This window comes from Tursiops truncatus, chromosome 9, assembly GCF_011762595.2.
Source record: "Tursiops truncatus isolate mTurTru1 chromosome 9, mTurTru1.mat.Y, whole genome shotgun sequence".
Taxonomy (NCBI): Eukaryota; Metazoa; Chordata; class Mammalia; order Artiodactyla; family Delphinidae; genus Tursiops; species Tursiops truncatus.
Genome location: NC_047042.1, coordinates 7256531 through 7275278, shown reverse-complemented (window position 1 = coordinate 7275278; position 18748 = coordinate 7256531). Strand labels below are relative to the sequence as shown.

General features: G+C 53.4%; 1 protein-coding gene across 6 annotated transcripts in view; it reads right to left on the bottom strand.

The window, feature by feature from the left end:
- Nucleotides 1–18534, bottom strand: part of TNS3 (tensin 3) — a 227821-nt gene extending 209287 nt beyond the window's left edge. For 4 of the 6 annotated variants that reach the window (XM_033862804.2, XM_033862803.2, XM_033862802.2 and 1 more), the window contains exons 1-2: nt 18406–18470; nt 9621–9704 (exon numbers count right to left, since the gene is read on the bottom strand). The gene's annotated coding sequence lies outside the window, so the exon portion shown is untranslated. Of the gene's footprint in view, nt 1–9620; nt 9705–17909; nt 18064–18405 lie in introns of those variants that run through there. The other 2 variants (XM_033862800.2, XM_033862801.2) reach the window with 2 other exon arrangements.
- Between the last annotated feature and the right edge of the window lie 214 nt (nt 18535–18748).

Sequence of the window (18748 nt, the reverse complement as noted above, 5' to 3'; positions counted from 1 at the left end):
TTCAAGGATAAACATAACAAGCACATTTATGTCTGTGTTAAAAGGCATGTGTCTGGGCAACCCGGGCTCTGGGGGCTGCCCCACAGGTTCCCACCCAGGACAGCAGCATGAGAGTACCATACTCCCACACAAACACCAGCAAGACTGCAGACACCAGAGCAGAGGACCAGCCCTCCCCTGAGCCATACCAGTTCCAGATTTATTCTCTCTGTTTCTAGATCACCGTGAACTAAAATCATCCTCACAGACCTCACAGGCTACTCTCCCAGCTTACAGATGAGACAGACACTTCCCAGACGTAAATCAACTGACCCGGTCACACAGCAGCTCTCCCACATCCTCAGGCCATACACACTTACTTCTGGGTGAAAGTGGCCATGACCTAGGCCCTGAGCATCTTGCAGGCTCCACACCTGTCCTCACAGCCGGGCACCTGCTCAGAGGAGCATCAGCTGACAGGTACAGTCAGTGCATCCATGGAACAAGGGGTCCACAGGCCGCGGGGACCCAGAGTCAGCTTCTGGACTCGTCTCTCGGCCACGTGCCCCCGGGGACCCCCATCTTGGAAGTGGTGCTGAGCACGTAACCTCACCCCCAGTCTTCTGAGAAGCAAACCCTGTCCCAGGATGCTAGCCAACAGCACAGCCCATCCCTACAGGCCTTAGGAGGATGAAGGTGCAGTAAGAAGAGCCCAGTGCAGACACGGGAGGAGCGGGGAGAGGACGAGGTGAGGGCCTGTTCTTTCCAGCAGGAAGACTGGGTGACGTGGTCTCATGGCCCCAGCACACACCCCGACCCAAGGCCCCAAATCAGAAGAAGCTGGGTGATTCCCGAGGTGCGTGCGCCGCTGGTATCAGCAAGGGGCCAAACAGTAAAACGGAATGTGCTCCATCACTAAAGGGGGCGCCTAGCAACGTTTCAGAAAGAAACGCCGGTCCGTACTCCCCACCCAACAGGGGTCCTGAATCCGCGTGGATCCTGCTGCGTGTGGCCCACAGGAACGGCTAGAAGTCCTGGCACGCAGGTAGGGATGGCCCACAGCTTCTGCCTTTGACCCCTTCAACCCAAAACCTCTCTACTGAGGAGCACCCAGGGCCCGTGGCCCTAAGGACGGACAGGCCGGTGGTCAGACCCCCTTCTGAGCCCAGCTCCATCCCCCATCCCAGCCTGCCCGCCAGCAGCCATCCCCCCAGGCCACGAGAACTAAATCTTGTCGCTTTAAGCCACTAAGTTTGGGGTGGCCTGTGTCACAGTGGGCAACTGGCACAGTCACCCATGCCAGACTGTGAGTGGCCCGCATAGGTCAAGCCTATTGACAGCTCAAGGCCAACAGGGAACTGGGGCCCCAATGCAATGCAGTTTGATAGGAGAACACTTCTCCCTTTTAGCAGTGAGGGCAAACACCCCCTGTACCGCCTTATCTCCAAGGCGACAACTCACAGGGCAGGGTGATCACTTTGGAAATGTAAAGTCGGCCCACTTTTCCTCAGTGGGATTCTGCAAAGAATATCTCTGGCACCATTTACCACCATTTTAAAAGACTTCAGGAAATGGAATTAGAATTATTTGGTCCATGATGGACGGGACAGATGCTTGGACAGCCACCTCCTTTATCCTGCTGAAGTGGGTCACTGGGTGAAGCTCTCCAATCCGCTGTGTGGACACCCACGGAGATGGTGTGCCTTTCCAGTAGGATTCGTAACTGCCTACAGAGCAGGTCAGCAGTCTCTTAGGCAATCTGCCTGAAGGTAAGAACAGTGTTGAGAAGTTCAAGGCCTGTCACTTTATCAATACTTTGCACAGGGAAGTAGGTGTCAGGTCTGGGCAACTCTATCAGGGCCTGGAGACAACTCATCAGTGGCCAGTTACATGCCAAGCCGCCAGCAGGGGTGGGGGGAGCCCAGCCGTGTGCCAGAGACTGCCGCTCTGGGCACCGTGATGGCCAACCCTGCTTCTTCCCCCACCTGGCAGCCAAGCCAGTACTCACTGGGCACCACCAGGGCCAGGCTCTCTGCCCGGTGCACAGCGCTACCACGGACAACAGAGCTCGGGCCAAGCCCATCAAAGCAGGAAGCAGCATCAGAGCCAGGAAACTTGGAACCCGCTGCCTGGGACTCACCCTTCAAGGACTCTCGAACCCTAAGCCAATGACAACGGTTCTAAACTCAATAGTTGTGTCAACTTCACCAAGTGAGACAAAACATATAAAACTGGTTCCTAAGCTGAGAGGCACTCCAGAAGTGAAGGAAGAAAATACACTTTCACTCACTTCTCATTTGGCCATCATGCCAAGACACACCCTTACAGAGGCCTTATCACCTGTCTTCCAGGAGAAACACGCTGACATGCAGGGAACTGAAGACCATGGGCTGGTAAGCCACCGAGCAGGGCTCATGGGCAGCAGAGAACTCTGCCCCTCCTGCCAGCAAGTCCCCTTCAAGAAGGACCCTTTTCTGGGGAATCCCTGCCTCCCCACCTAGCTCTATTCTAAGCCAACTTCCGGAAGGCCTTTCCTGCTTCTCCAGGGAGGGGATACTATCATCACAGCCCACTTGTTCAGCACTTACGTGTGCTGAACAAGACGGTGCATCACCTCATGACAGCCCTGGGCGGAGGCCACTGAGCAAGGGGACACAGTTGGTGGCTTTTCTGGCTTACATTTCCCAGCCCACATAAATCTTCCCCTCTTCCACCACAGTCACTGACTCCAGGAAAATCCTACAACTTAGGCTTAACCAGCCAGTGCAAGGCTTACTGTGGCCAAAGGACATCTGCTGAATGGCCACAGAAGAGACACACTCTCTCTGGAAGTAGGCAACGGGCAATTGGCTGCCATCTTGTAGTCACAGGAGGCCCACTAGGAAAAGAAAGTGACAACTAAACAAGGCAGAGAAGAGTTTCTGGGCAGTGACATGGTTGAGCTGCTTGATCAAACCAAGCCTGATGTCCACATTACCTCTGGTTATTCTACTTATATAAATCAGTAAACAGCCATTGGATGACCTAAAGAGCCCTTAACCTCAGAGGCTCAGAGAAAAGTAAACTGTCCAGGGTACCCAAGATAACACACAGCAATTCTGCTATTTGAATCTGACTGCGTGTAATCCAGATTCCCCTCTGCGGTGCTGAATTTTATGTGTCCTCATAGCTAGGTAATGGCACCCAATGTCTGTCTAGACATAGCTGTCAAGGTATTTTTCAGATACGATTCACACTGAAATCAGCAGACATCAAGTAAAGCATATTTTTCCTCCATAATTGGGTGGGCCTCGCCCAATCAGTTGAAAGCCTTAAGGGAAAAGACTAGAGGGAGGAGACAGAGGGAGGAATTCTGCCCCAGATTGTTTTCAACTCAAAATTGTAACATCAAGACCTGTGGGGATCTCCAGCCTGCCCTGCAAACTTCAAACACACCAGCCCCCCACAAATTCATATATTTATCCAGATAGATAGATAGATCTATACAGATATCTGCCTACAGATATCTATCTCTCTCTATATAGCTCGTGTTGGTTCTGTTTCTCTGGAGAACCCTGCTTTAAACACTAGGCTCTCTGCTGCCTCACTCTTAGTCACCTCTCAGTGCCCACAGCACCTTCCTCTGCTCTTATGGACACGCCCCCTTCCTACATCAAGTTTCCTGTGTGCACAGGGCTAAACTCCTGAGCTCGAAGCAACTCCAGTCCCACTTTGTATGAAGAGCACACGGCCTTACACACAAAAGAAGTTCAGTCTACATGTGTTTGATGAAGAATAAACTATCCTCAACCAGTACAGCTGGCAACAAAGGCCTCCAGAAACATAGAGTATCACTCATTCAGGCAGGAAGCCAGTTAGTCGGGGACAAAGTTAAATATGAACGAATGCTGAAAACATGCCCAAATTTATACTTGTTAATGCGAACCTCACTCTGCAATCCCACACTCTGCTGGGTGTTCTAGCCTTGGGCAGGAACGGGAATTGGGGGTTCAGGTGGCTGAAGGATGGAGCTCTCCTAAGTAAACGCAGCTCCTTCCCGGCACAGACCCCTGGGAGGCTTTGGAACAGCTACCAGCCACAGTCTGACACAAAAATATGTGTGGATTACGGCAAAGCCAAACTGAATTTTAAAGATATCTGACTGAACAATGTCACTGGAGTTCCACAGCTAGTGTTCCATACTGGAGAATGGAATGGATAAACTTAACGAATGGCTCTCAGACTTGAGTGGGCATCTGGACGCCCTGTAACTGTCATTCCCAGCCCAGAGTGTGTGACAGAGGTCTGTGGTGGAGCCCAGAGCTGGCGTTTCTAACAGCCCCCAAGGGATGCTCACGTTGGTCCCGAGACCTCACTTTAAGAAGCCCTGACTTAGACAAATGTCAGCAAACACAGACTCTCAGCAAAGCCACCCAAACAGTGGGCTGAGCTGGGCAAGTGAGCCCTGGGTAGGTATCTGCTGCGTGGCTGTGATGACAGCTACAGTCTCGTTCCCGAGGAAGGTTATGTTGGGTGCACTGGAGAGCACTGTTGCAAAGTTACAGTGTGAGGAAGACAAACTAAAGAGCATTTTTCTTTTGCCAAATTTACAGGCCATTTAAAGAATAAACACAATAAATAAAATTCTCTTACTCTACCCAGGTAAGAGGATTGGTAATTAACAGTCTGATTACTTGTGAGATAATGTCTCCAAAGTACTTAAATGGTTAAAGTCCAACATTTCATGATCCCAATATAATTACTGATTCAGGCAAGGACCACCCTTGGATGCTGAACCACTGAGTGAAAGGTGGTTAGGAAGCAGGATGCTCAGAGTCTCAAAGGAACGAAGGGGAAGAGGTACCTGACACCAAGGACCTCTAGGAGGCTTCACCAGGTAACTAAGCTTGGTGGACCAAGAGTGGGACAACAGACACTGCACCTCTTGACATGAAGTGAGCAGAGTACCTCACCTCACACCTACGTGATCCTGAATGTGATGATAAGAAAAGACTCAGACAAATCCAGACTGTGGGATATCCTACAAGGACATTGCCCTTGTCTCTTCAAAAGGTCAATGCAAGGGAAGAACTAAAACTGTCCCTATTTTCAGATATGATTGTCAACATAGACAATCCCAGGAAATCTACAAAATAAAACTTGTAGAACTCATAAGTGAGTTTACCAAGAACACAGGATACAACATAAACATACAAAAGGCAACTGTATTTCCATGTACTAGCAGTGAACACACGGAGACCAGAATGAAAAATACAGTACCATTTACAATCACTCAAAGAAAAGTAAATACTTAGGTGTACATCTAACAAAACGCATACGTTGAAATCTACACAATGCTAGTGAATGAAATCAAAGATCTAAACAACTGGAGAGACATACCATGTTCATGGATTGGGGACACATATTAGTAAAGATGACCTTCAACCAGTGAACAAACAGTGGTCCATCCACACCACAGAGCAGTACTCAGCAATGAAAGGGAATGAACTATTAAAACACCAACAACCTGGATGGATCTCCAGAGGATTATGCTGACTAAAAGAAGCCAATTCCAAAAATCTACACACTGTATGATTCCATTTATGGAACATTCTTTAAATGACAAAATTACCGACCTGAAGACTGCTGGGGTGAAGTTTGGGTGTGATGGGTGGGAAGTGGAGGTGGCTATCAAGGGCGTGTGAGGGATCTCTGTGGGGATGGAATGTTCTGTACCTTGATTCTATCGATGCCGACATCCTGGTTGTGAGATGGTCCTACAGCTTTTCAAGATGTTTTCATAGGAGGAAACTGGGTCAAGTTACCCAGGATCTCTCTGTCTTATTTCTTACAACTGCCCGAAAACTACCTCAACATAAAAAATTTAATTAAAAAAAATGTCTTCAGGAAAAAGAAAAGTCATGAAAAATAATAATAATATTAAAGAAAGAAAGCAGGCAGCCTGCTCTCACTTTCAGGGCACAGAGAAATGAAGTCACCCAGTGTGACACGTAACCACAAGTCAGACCAGATTAAGGACAGCAGGAAAGCACTTTAGGGACCGGACATTAGCTGGTGTCCACAAATCAACATTAAATTGCTTAAAGGGATCATGGTCTTGAGGTTGAGGGATGTGGGAAAGCGTCCTTGCTCTCAAGAAACACAGGCTAAAGCATTTGTGGGTACCGTTCACAATGGGTACAACTTTTCACTTTTCAGATAAAGCCAATGTGACAAAACGGCAAAAAAAAAAAACCCAGCAAATCTAGGTGAAGGGTATACACGTGTTCATTATGCTATCTCCAGAAAATGTGACCATTTTCAAAACAGGAAGTTGGGGAAAGAACAGCCTTTTCAGTTCAATAACCATCCACTGGGTCCATCTGTACTTCTGCAGTCTCCTTTTCCTTTCATGTGAAAGCACAGATCCAGCCAGTGCTAAGTTCTCAGGGTCCCGAACGATGGCAAAGAAGCCTCACACACAGGAGCCAAAGGGCCCCTTGGCCCCGAGAGAGAGCCTCTAGCAGATGTAGCCTCAATCTCAAAATGACAGTGAGCATTCAGAATCGGACGATCAGAAGTAACTAGAGATGGATACGAAGAGAGCCGTGAAGGGACGGATCCCCCAGCTCTGACCCCGAGGTCCTCGAGACGCCCACCAGCCCCGTGGCCCTCAGGACCCCCCACCTCCACGCTCTTCTGCCACATCCAAGCTTAGACAGCAGTCAAGCCACAGCAAGCCCTGCTGAGTGCTCCTTTCTTCAGTGTTTGTGAGGGTTAACCGTATCTGGGACCCAGTCAGCACTCGATAAATGTTAGCTGCCTGAGAGTGAGGGAGTGAGTGAACCAACAAAGGAAGGAACCAAGGAGTCACTCTCTGACAGAGCCTCACACACAGTCAATAATTAACGTCAGTCAGCCCGCCTCTGCCACCCTCAGGTGTGTACCTTTTATTCCCAGCAACCAGCCTGAGGTCTATGAACTGCCAACACACCACATCTCATTCATCAGGCTGGGAACGGAACAGCATCATGGAGACGGAGGCGAGTGATGGGGGGTCATGTACCACCCGGCCATGCGTTTAGCCAGGGCTAAGGCCCTGAAGCGCCTGCCGGCCATTTGGGGCAGGATGGATGGATCAGCGGATGAAGAGATCCAGCTTGTGGAGGGCAATCAAAGCCACGCTCTTGCCATCAGCGCTCCCACCTTCATCTGAACGAGTTGTGTGCCTCCAGGCACCAAGGGTATCATACGGCACATCCAAACTTCCCTCTAAAATCTAGCCATTTTTTAGGACTTCCCCAGTGGTGCAGTGGTTAAGAATCCGCCTGCCAATACAGGGGACACGGGTTTGAGCCCTGGTCCGGGAAGATCCCGCATGCCATGGAGCAACTAAGCCCGTGCGCCACAACTACTGAGCCTGCGCTCTACAGCCCGCGAGCCACAACTACCGAACCTGCGTGCCACAACTACTGAAGCCCTCGTGCCTACAGCCCGTGCTCAGCAACAAGACAAGCCACTGCATTGAGAAGCCCGCGCACCGCAACGAAGAGTAGCCCCCGCTCGCCGCAGCTAGAGAAAGCCCGCGCGCAGCAACAAAGACCCAACGCAGCCAAAAAAATTAAAAATAAATAATTGAAAAATAAATAAATCAAATGTAGCCATGTTTTAAAATGCATTCAGTCCCACAGAAAGAATTTGTGAACATGATCTGGGCAGCCTGGGCAGAAAGCAGGTAAGTGGGAGAGGTGACTCTTTTCTCAGCACGAGTCTGGTGGATGCCCACCATTTTCATAAGAACAAAACTCTCATTTAAATATCGGACAAGAGATTTATACATTGCTAGTGGATCTGTATGGAGACTGGAATCCATTCTGAGAGAAAGACAAAGGAAATGATTCTTGCCATTTAGCACTGTGGATTTCAAGGAATCCCACAACACATTCTGTCCGACATGAATATTCTTTTGTGCTACCAAGATAGTAAAGTAACGGTTTTGTGTTCCCAACTCTTGTCAGGGAGCCCTCATGAATTCCTAGCAGACATTTACCATCAACTTTCTATAATACGACAACTTGGAACATGGCTGTTTTCCAAGAAAATTACAGTGGGCTAGATTCTCAAGTCTGTAAGATAAGCGTCAACTGCCCTCCTCTGAAAGTTCATGGAGTACATTGCAAAGCAAAACTCCCAGGAAGTAGAAAATGGTGGCCCTGAAAAAAATTAATGAAACCCTGGGAAAATATGCAAGCACCTCCTTCTCTTCTAGTAAAGAGCCAGCTTCTCAAATGTTTCCACTTAGATGTGGCATCGTCCACTCCCATGCTGAAGCCTCAGAGTAGGGAGGCTCCAGTGGCAAAGGCCTTGCCCAAGGTCACGGAGCTGTCCCTGGGCTCCTTCCAAAACCCTTATCACACGAAGATATAGGACGCCCTGGATCTTGTCCTTGGAAGAACTCAGATTTTAGTGAGGAGAGATACAAACAAAATATATACAGCCCAATCCCAGAGTACGTCAGAAGACCAAGGATGTGCTAACTGGGCGTCAGGAAGGGCAGCGTGGGCCTGTGACTGCCAGGTTCCACCCAGAGGACATGGGCCTGGCTGAGAAGAGCTCGGGGGTCCCACACCCTCACCTCCTTCCCAGGAGCTCTATCTCTGAGGCGGGCTAGCATGGGGTGGGGAGTGGGTGGAAGGCTTCTCCTGGATTCAGCTCCTCGAAAGGCTTAATGACTAAAGAGGAGAGAAGAGTCATGACTACGACACCTAGTGTGTACACGACATCACAGTTACCGCAGCAACCTGGTGGGGGGGGGTCCGTGATACCAACCCCCCCGTGTTCAGCAACACTTCAAGCGCAAGACGGCCGTCCCAGGGTCACACGCAGAGGCAGGACCCAGGCCACAGTGGTTACTGCAGAGCACACTCCCTTTGTACCGCGGCCCCAGAGCAAACAAGCAGGACCATGCCATTTCCAGCAGCACCAGGGTACACAGAGAAGCTGAGGTTCTGAAAGCGCACGGGTCTGACAACAGACAGAATACATCAGAAACAACCAGTGAGGCCAAATGGAAGGAAGGCAGTAAACCAGGGGTCACGGGAGAGCACACAAGAAAGATCACCGTTGGCCAAAAGTCTTCGTCAGCTCCAGCCCGTTAATCCAACTCATCTTGGCAGTGAAACCTGAAAGCTGAGACTGTCTGGACCCCACTAGAACATTATTGGTTGCAGAGCTGAGTTCAGCCCCGACAGGTCCTAGCTGGACACTGGCCAAGATTCTTGGTCACAAAGGCTCCCAGAGCCGAGGTCAGAAGCACTGCTGCTCCAGTGCACGTAATTCCATCAGCACACAGCGGGCCACAGGGTGCGGTGCTGGGCCCTGACCCCGGTGCCTTTGTGAGGACCTAACCAAGCAAGAGCCACGCTCATCTCCGCCCACTGTGGCGCGCAGGCCCCGCAAGCTGGAAGGAAAACTTGGCCCCTTGGGGCAGGACAAGCAGCCTAGGCAGAGGGAGGGGCTGTGTCCGGGCCAGGCCTGAGGCTGCACAGACCTCCCCGTGGGCTACACACAAAACCAGAGGCCGGCAGGTCCCCAGCAAGCCGGAGCCAAGCGCCTTCTTCTTTCACCTTCTGAAAGAAGCAGCTCTAACGAGAATCACTTACCCGCAAGTAGCCAGCCCAGCGGCTGGGAGCTCATGCAGGTACGGTCATCACGCTGAAGGGCTGTAAGAGTCATCGCTGTGAGAACTGTGAAGTCGAGGCAGATACACGGGAAATGCTTAGCATAGGATATAGGTTTGGGAAAACCACCAGCATACAAATACACACCCCACCCCTAACGCTGAACTGTTACAAAAACCAAGCCGGGAAGAGGAAGACGATCCTGTATCACGATAGTGCCTCTAGCAAGAAACGAATTCTGTAGAAGTGACTTAGGCTCTTACAGATGACCTATATTTTGGATTTTTTCCATTTAAATGGCGGTGGGGGGAAGTGAAGTGCAAGAGACATCAACCCTCTTGTTGCCAGTCACCCATGTCACCCAAAGTCTTCATCAGCCTGGCCAGCCCTCAGCCCAAGACGCTCCTATTGTTATGCTGAGAACTGCCCTTCCTCAGGGGCCCGTGCACAGCGGCCTTTCACGAGCAGAACAGCACACAGGAGCTCTCGCAGGCGGGCGGCCTGCGGTCTGGCGGGCTCAGTCCCTCACTCCCCCGAAAGCGGGGTGCACGCTCCTTTCTCCTGCACGCCGAGGCCCACGCATCCCAGAACCCCAGCCCGCCGCAATGGGCATGCTTCTCATTCTGGGCCACGGGATCTTCGGGGTTACAATATCTCCAGGCTCCACGATTCTCCAACCACCCGGTTCAGCAAACTGTCCTTCCTTTGTGGGCTGCACTCGCGCACATTCCTGTGTAGACTCCCCGCCCTCACCCCAGCTCCCACAGGCCCCAGGCTGGCCAGGACTCATGGCGGACCTGCCACCCCCATTAGCACGGAAGGCTAAGGCTTTGACACGGTGTTCCTAGTATCAGGAGCAGAATGCTGGTGTCTTCTTATTCCTCCGCCTTCCTCAATCCCTTCCCTGCTCCGGGAACGCACCAGGCGGCTCCCACCTGAGGCCTCTGCCCTCACTGGCCCTCCACCCAATGGATCCTTCCCAGAGAGCCCAGGATTGACTCCATCACATCCTTCAGTCCAGCATCTCCTTCCAAAGAAGCCCCACCGGACCACCCTGCAGAGAGCCCAGCGCCCAGGGCCTGAACCCTGCCTGGGCCAGGGAGCCTCCATAAATAGGGGACAATGTAAGGATGTCCCCCCGCCTTTGAATCCCCCAAGCCTGACCAATTCTGCAAATGCCCACACTGGAAAAGATGCCAGTAATTCTGGTCCAACGTGTTCCAGTGCCGGGGGTAGGGCCTGCTGGTTGGCATTCCTGACTTGAGACTGTGAACACGTTCTTGGAGGGTAAAAATTAACCAGCATCCACCTGGTTGGGCCTCGGGCCCCGCAGGCCCCAAGTACTGATCAGAAGAGCGGTGTCCCTCTAAGGCACAGCGGCCGTCATCGCCATTGCACCAAGGCCAGGCCAGAGCAGGGCCCGGATCTGTGCTGTTCCTGAGGAAACCCGGAATAATTGCACTCATACATCATAGGTTCTGGCATGCGGGTCCCAGACTGAACCATTTATCCAAATTAAAGCCATTCTCCAGAAACAAAATCAGACCCTTTTAATTGAAAATAAAACCAAGCAACCCCAAAGGCTCTTTTTTTTTTTCTTAATGAAAGACATTCTTCCTGCTTTCTCATTCCATTAATCACTGAGTTTACACAATCTGTCAAAATAGCTCGGTAAGAAGTCTCCCTCTTCCTTTTCCTGCAGGCCTGGTTTTTCCCAGCGTGCGCCAAGCCGGCCAGGAGTTCAGGCACCCTGGGAGACCACGAAGAGGGTTCTGCGAGCACGCTGTTTCTCGACTGCAATCCAACCACGTATCTCAAGGGGCTTCAAAAACCTTGTGTTCACTTCTAGGTATACACCCCAAAGACGTGACAGCAGGGATCCAAACGTATACCTGCACACCCATGTTCAGAGCAGCGTTATTCAAAATAGCCCAAAGGTGAAAGCAACCCAAGTGTCCATTGGAGGACAAATGGATCAACAAAAGGTGGTCTTTATGTACAATGGAGCATCATTCAGTCTTAAAAAGGAAGGAAATTCTGACACATCCTACAACACAGATGAAACTCGAGGACATTATGTTAAGTGAAATAAGCCAGTCCCTCCAAAAAAACAAATATTATATGATTCCACTTCCATAAAGTACCTAGAGTAGTCAAATCCATAGAAACAGAAAGTAGAATGGTGGGTGACAGGGGCTGGCGGAGGAGGGATGGGGAGTAAGTGTTTAACGGGGATGGAGTTTGTTTTGCAAAATGAAAAGCGTTCTGTTCACGGATGGTGGTGACGGTCTCACAATACGAAAGTACTAATGCCATGGAACTGTACACTTGAAAATGGTTAAGTTATGTTATGGGTATTTTACCACAATCAAAAATAGTTTGTGGGGCTTCCCTGGTGGCGCAGTGGTTGAGAGTCCGCCTGCCGATGCAGGGGACACGGGTTCGTGCCCTGGTCCGGGAAGATCCCACATGCCGCGGAGCGGCTGGGCCTGTGAGCCATGGCCGCTGAGCCTGCGCGTCCGGAGCCTGTGCTCCGCAACGGGAGAGGCCACAGCAGTGAGAGGCCCATGTATCGCAAAAAAAAAAAAAAAAAAGTAGTTTGTGTTCTTTGACCTCGAACCACCTTAGGAGTCCCTCCAAGAACATGACTGGCCAGGATCTTGCCCAACGATCTCCGTGCAAGGATGCACGCAGGCCGTCCGTGACCAGAGGACAAATGGTCATCACGTACTTACTGGGCTCTGTACTGTCATCAACACCCGTGTGTATGCAGAGTTAGTTACAAGTGGGGAAATGCTTCTATCGCCACATTGATGCTAAAATAATACATTGATCTCAAGTTGGTAAACATGAAAAGCACAGAATGTACACAGCATCCAAGAGGGTGAAAACATCGCTCCCTGGGTGGTAATATTAGGACATTTTTCCTGCATTCTTAACATTTCTCCCTCTTTTCCAAGTCTACAGCAAACGTATTAGACAAAAATTACTTTGTAGAAAAAGAATCAAAAAATAATTTAGGAAGCAAAGGCATGTCCGTTCCCTGCGAATCCTCTCCCACCCCCTGAGCAACACAGATAACAAACGTCCCCTCCCCTCCTAGGGCAGGACAAGAGAAAACATGTGCCTGGCCAGCTGAGAGCCGGGCCTGCCTCACTCAGCCGCCAGCCCAGTGGACGCGAGCAGAGGTGTGTTCCCTTTCCTCCACCCCCAGCCACTGGGCGCTTCTGGTCTTTCCAGAGAAGAGAAACTGGAAACACACCTGTCCAAGCTCATGGGCAAACTCCTGAGTCCCCACCGCGTCCTCCTGTTATCACAAAGGCTTGTCCCCAGGGGGACCAGATAGGGCCTCCGAGAATGGGGAAGTGATGTTTCAGCCGGAGCCCCTGGGGCGGTGGAAATTTGGCAGAACCAGAGTACCTAGCGGCCCAGGAGCTGGCAAGCAGGAGGGATGTGCAGGGCCACGCGCGGGACCCCCGCAGTCAGACAAAACAGCGCCCAGGAGGAGCGCCGGTACGAGTCACGCAGAGGTCGGCGATGTCCCCGGGCTGCAGGTGGGGAACGAAGAGGGCAGTCACGGGACAAAGGGCGCCTTCTACCCCAGACCTGTGGCCGCCAGAGCCCAGCTCTTTCCTCCCAGCACGCTGCCTTTGATGTGCATCCAGAATCACCAGTGGTGAGGGGGGAGCACTCAGGAAACCTCTGAAAAAGGTGATGGATTGCGAGCGGAGGAGAACGCCAGGACCGAGTCAATGGGGCCCTTTTGTTCCCGCAGCCCGACGGGAGGAATGTGTACAGAACGCAGACGCCCCAGCTAATGGCCCAGCCTGGCCCCGGGGCGATTCGCACGGCCAGCTGTAGGCTGCTCCCCCGCGCCCTGGGAGGCTCCACCATGAGTGAGACGCAACACAGAGCAGCTGTGGTCCAGGGTAATGAGGGGAGCGGATTCCTGAATCCTCCAGTGTGAAACGACCGGCTCCCGAGTTTCTGGGGCACAGCCGCCTCTCCTGGAAAGAAGAGGCAGGCGGGCCTCACTGCATGCATTGCCTTTGCCTCCCCCTCTGCCCCTTCTCCAGAGCCTTCGCCTTCTTCCACTGGGGCACCTAACTCATTCGTGTGTCTTTAAAACCTCGGGGTTTGCTGTTCATCACCAGCTTCGGAAAACCTACGCTCAAGAGGTTCCAGGTCATACCCTGTGGCTGCCACCCCCTAAGACGCGACGAAAGGAGGTGACACCCTTCCCACCTGGGGGGGTTCCCCCAGCGCACGGGCGCAGACTGGCTGGGAGTGGCACCAACAGGCTGCCACTCGGGAAGCTGGAATGAGGATTCCCTCATATGTCTCCTCAATCTTAGAAACAGAGCCGTGCCCGCACAGGGCGTCCTGAGTGCTATCAGCTCCCCCAGGGAGAAGAGGAAGGGGAAAGCAGGCAGCTGGCCACGTGCCATAGTCAGAGCTGAGGAAGGAGGAAGAGGGGCGAAGGCTCCACATCCGAGGAAGCAGCTGGGGCCGGAACCCCGGCCAGCTACGGACGGCGGGCACTCGAGAGCTTTCAGAGCCTTCGCCAGGCCCTCAAGGAGGGGTGACACGGGCAGGGGACCATGGAGACCCCTGGCCTTGGGAAGAAGCCCCAGCATCGCGGAGGGACCTGGGTTCCACTCTGGGACCCCGCCCAGCACCACACCGCCCCCTCCATGCACAGGCTCAGGCCCCTGTGACCAAGGGGGCACTCACCTTCTGTGGATGAGGGCCAGGTACAGGCTCTGTCCCCAGACAGACCTGGGTTCCAACCAGCCCCATGACACAGGCAAATGACTTCAGCTCACTGCGTCTCAGTGTCCATTCCGGAAAACAGAGACAAAAATGTTATCTTGCAACGTTGGGTGACGATCTCTCTGATCGCGGATAGCAAGCACCCCATCGCGCATGGGTAACCACACCATCAAAAGAAGGCATTAATCTTGCAAGGTTACTGGGCTGGGAGCCGGGGAGATACTTGCCAAGGGCTCCCAGGGCTTCCAGCCCAGGCGGGCAGGGGTAGGGGGATTGGGGTGGGTGGGCACGGAATGTGAGGAAACCTCTTCTCCCAGAGTTGGTGGCTCTGGGGGGCACCTCCTTGGCACGATCAGGAAATGCTCCACCAGAGGGAATTTTCCTGATCACTGACACAGACTCCTTAGACATAAATTTTTCATTAATTTAGCCCATTTGGGACCAAACATATTAATACCAGATCATCGCCTTCTTTTTAAAAAAATTAACATAGCTCTTTTTAAATGTCTAGGGGTCATCACAATGACTATCCTCCCCTCAGTGACACAGTAGGGCATTCTGATGGCTCCGATCAGTGGCCCCAGGTGGCGGTCACCCTCACCTTCACTGGCCTCCTCCCTCCTATCCAGCAGAGGCAGTCCCCAGCGGGGGTCTGGGACAGCAGGTAGAAGACATCCGGCCGGCCCGCACCAGGGCCAGGCGTGCAGTGGGGACCCCGAGTGCACACAGAGCAAGAGACAGAGATGTCCCTGCAAGAGGGCCTGGCTCGTGGCCCTGGCAGGCGGACACCCGGCCGACCCACAGCAAAATGATGCGTGCGGGTGGCAGGGGGAGGGGTGCGGTTCGCCAAACGCAAGTGCAAAAGGAAGCTCCAGAAACCTGGAGATTCTAGTTTTCTGCTTTTATGGGGAAAGGACAGACATCAAGGAAGTAAGTGTTCCCACGCTGAGCTCACTCACAACTACAGAGCAGCAAATCTGCCTTTTCTAGGGACTCAACAGCCTGGAAGATTCAAAACATCTTCTGAACCCTAAGAGACGGTTCACTCACATTCAGCAGCATTCTGCCTGAGGCAGTTTTTAATGTCTAGGTGTTTTAAAATCAGTGAGGCAGCACGGAAAAATACACCCTCGCTGTCGGACAGCTGGGGTTTAAATGTCACTCCACGTGGACAGGCCACACGACGCCCTCTCACACCCGCCTCTGCTTAACTGAGAGGATTCAAAGAGGTGACTCTTTCAGTAGCCAGAGTAGTGCCCAGAACCCGGACAATAATGAAAGCAGTGATGATTCTGAACACTCTTGCTAACCACCAGGAACATGTAGCGACTCTGAGTTAACAGAATGCCTATATAACTAACCAACTGGCCAGACCCCTTATTCTGGATCAACAGAGATAACTGCAAAGGACTCCAGGGGGACAGGGCCGGCTCTAGGTCACTGATGACTCCCGTGCTTACCGGGTCGCACAGGAAAGAGCCTAGGGTTCAGGGTCTGTGTACCTCCGGGACCCCATCCCAACCCACCGCCTGGTACCAGAAGACCCGTCAAACGCAGCCACAAAACAGGCGCCTCTCCGAGAGAAAGCAGAGCCGCTGTAAGGAAGCCTCTCTACTCAGGGAGCTGTGGATGCACTGGGTGGCTGGGATACAACAGTAACTTTCTGCCTGCTGGAGGCGGGCTATTTCTCTAGCAGGAAGAGCTGGCACCTCGCCCGCACAGGAGTTTGGGGGCAGGGGTCAGGGGTGGAGCAGGGTTTGGTTCGGGTACAAAAGGCTTTCTCCTAGCGTGGTGGTGGTTTTTGCCAGGCTGACCCTGGAGGAGGAGCTGCGCGCGCAGGGAGAGCCAGAGGGCTGGGTCTGATCTAGTCCCCAGCTGTTTTGCACTTTAATAAATGTAGGCACCTGTAAAATGGGCCTTGTGTACCAGCTGCCGTCGCCACATGGTGGGTCAGAAATCGTCCCCTCTTGGCCTTTCCCCTCTCTTTTCTTGCCTTTTTGCCTTATTCCCAGGCCATTTTTAATCCCATCAGTAGTATCTCCTGCAGCCCAGGAACATACTTTGACCTGGTGACCTTTAGCTCCCAGGGTCACGTGTGCAAATAGGTCCATTGAAAACCCGTAGGTGCCGAAGCTACGCTCTGTAAAAGCCAAGCCAGTTTGCACCCAGGAACACCAGGTCCCTGAGGCTACTACTCTTTCTATCTTCTCCTTGGTTTGTAAAGAAATAACTCATCTGCTGCTGCTGCTAACTTTGGCACCTCCGCTGAGGAATTTGCGGCCAGGACATGCATCCACTTGACAGACAAGCAGCAGCAACTTCGGGGCCCTGGAACCCCACTGTCCTGGCCGAATCCTGGGCTGCACCCCCACGTGGGGCGACAACTTGGACAAGACACTTAGCCTTTCTTTGCCTCTCAGTTTGCACATCTGTAAAATGGACCACGAATCCCAGCTCCCTCCAAGGGCTGTTAGGTGGATGCAAAGCATTTAGCCCAAGCAAACACTCCATGAGCATTTGCTACGACCATGCTGTGACTTCGCTATTACTTCGTCTCTGGGGTCACTATTACTTTGTAAAGTTACTAAGTAAGATTACTGTTACTTTGTCTTTGAGGTCAGGAGCCTGGCCTCCTGCCAGATCCCACAGTCAGCTCCCTGTGCACAGAGGTCCCCTCGTTCTCCGCAGAATGGCCTTGCCCCCTCCACCCTCCAGCTGCAGCGACTCCCCGGCCCCTCCAGGCCTCCGCACAGAAATGCCTTTCTTAATACTTGTTGATTGATTTGCAAATATAACCTCCCAGGCCCTAAAGAGGAGAGAATCACAAGGACACACAAATCTCTTTCAAAAGGCAAAGAACTAAAGCACTTCACGAAGAATAATACACACAGACCATGTATACCAAAATGCCAAGACGGTTAGTTCTGAAGGGCTTTGCGATATCCATGCAATGATAATTTTCAGTCACATTTTCAGAATATTTAAAGAGTCCTCCATGAACACGCATTCACATGACAAAAGAGCGAAAATGGGGGGAAACTCTGCCAGAAGATCAAAGTGTGTGAAGGACAGGGACACCCTCAGGGTCTGGGGGACTTCTAAGTGGGCAGTGACCTCCCTCAACAGCGGTCTCTGCAGGCCACACACCCCATGGGCTTTTATTTTTTTAACCACACTGAAGAATGGGGGGCACCCGCCAGCGCTGTCTCAAGAATTCAACGGGAGCTCTTCAGCCCCTTCCCGCCACACAGATTTTCAAATCACTTCAGGCAAACGACCCCATCTCACTTATCAGACCCAGGCGGCGCCCACCGAGCCCCGGACCCTCCCTCTTCCTGCCTGTCAGCGACAGCGCCGGCGTGGCAGCAGGCACGTGCCGCAGGTGGCCCCGGCCCCGCACGCCCGCGCCCGGTTCCCGCTCCTTCAGAAGTCAGGAAGGAAGCGCCAAGGGACCCCCTACTTCCCGCCCAACACAGGGAAAGGGAAACAGAGACGCACCGGAAAGCCCGCTTGCAAAGAGCGGGAGAAGGGTCCTGAGCCTTCCCACTGAAGCTCCAACTTGGCTCTCCGCCCCGGAGTCTCGGGACCCGTCCTGGAGAGCGAAGTCCACCCGGGCGCCGCCGCGACAGTGCCGCTCCGGCCCGCGCCCGCCGTCCGGGGCGCCCCGGCGCAGAGGGCCCCTGACGCACACGGCCCGCTCCGCGGCTGCGTCCGCGCGCCCCAGCCGCGTCCCCGCGCCCCCGTCCCCAGACCACGTCCCGGACCCCGGCCGAGCCCGCCCGCGCCCCCCGCCGCGTTCACCCGACTCTGTCCCTGAGCCCCGCTCCCCCGTTCCCGGACCCCGGCCGAACTCTCGCCCCCAGCTCAGGTCCCCGCGCGCCCAGAGCTCCGTTCCCCTGCGCGCCCAGAGCCCCCTGCCCGCTCCCCAGGAGCAGACGCCGGAGCCCGCCCGCCCGAGACAAAGAGGTTGGCGGCGCGTGCCCCCCTCCAGTACCTGGGCGAGCGGCGGCGCGGTCCCGTGGGGCGATGGCCGCAGCAGACAGGGCGCCGAGCAGCGCGAGCAGCGCGCGGGCGGGCCCGTCCTCCTGGCTCGCGGCCGCGCCCGCCGCAGGGCCCCCTCGAGGCGGCGCGGGCAATCGCCGCCGCCACGCCCGGGCCGGCCGGTCACCTGGATTCATCGCCCTAACAAAGCAGCGCGCTCCAGGCGCGCCCGGGGCCCCGTGCGGCCCTGCGACCTCTCTGCGTTGGCCAGGTGGGACTGAGAATTATTAGACCCGTTGAGCAGCCCAGACTCAAAGTGTTCACGGGCTGGCGGGTCCCGAATAGGCAGGCAAAGT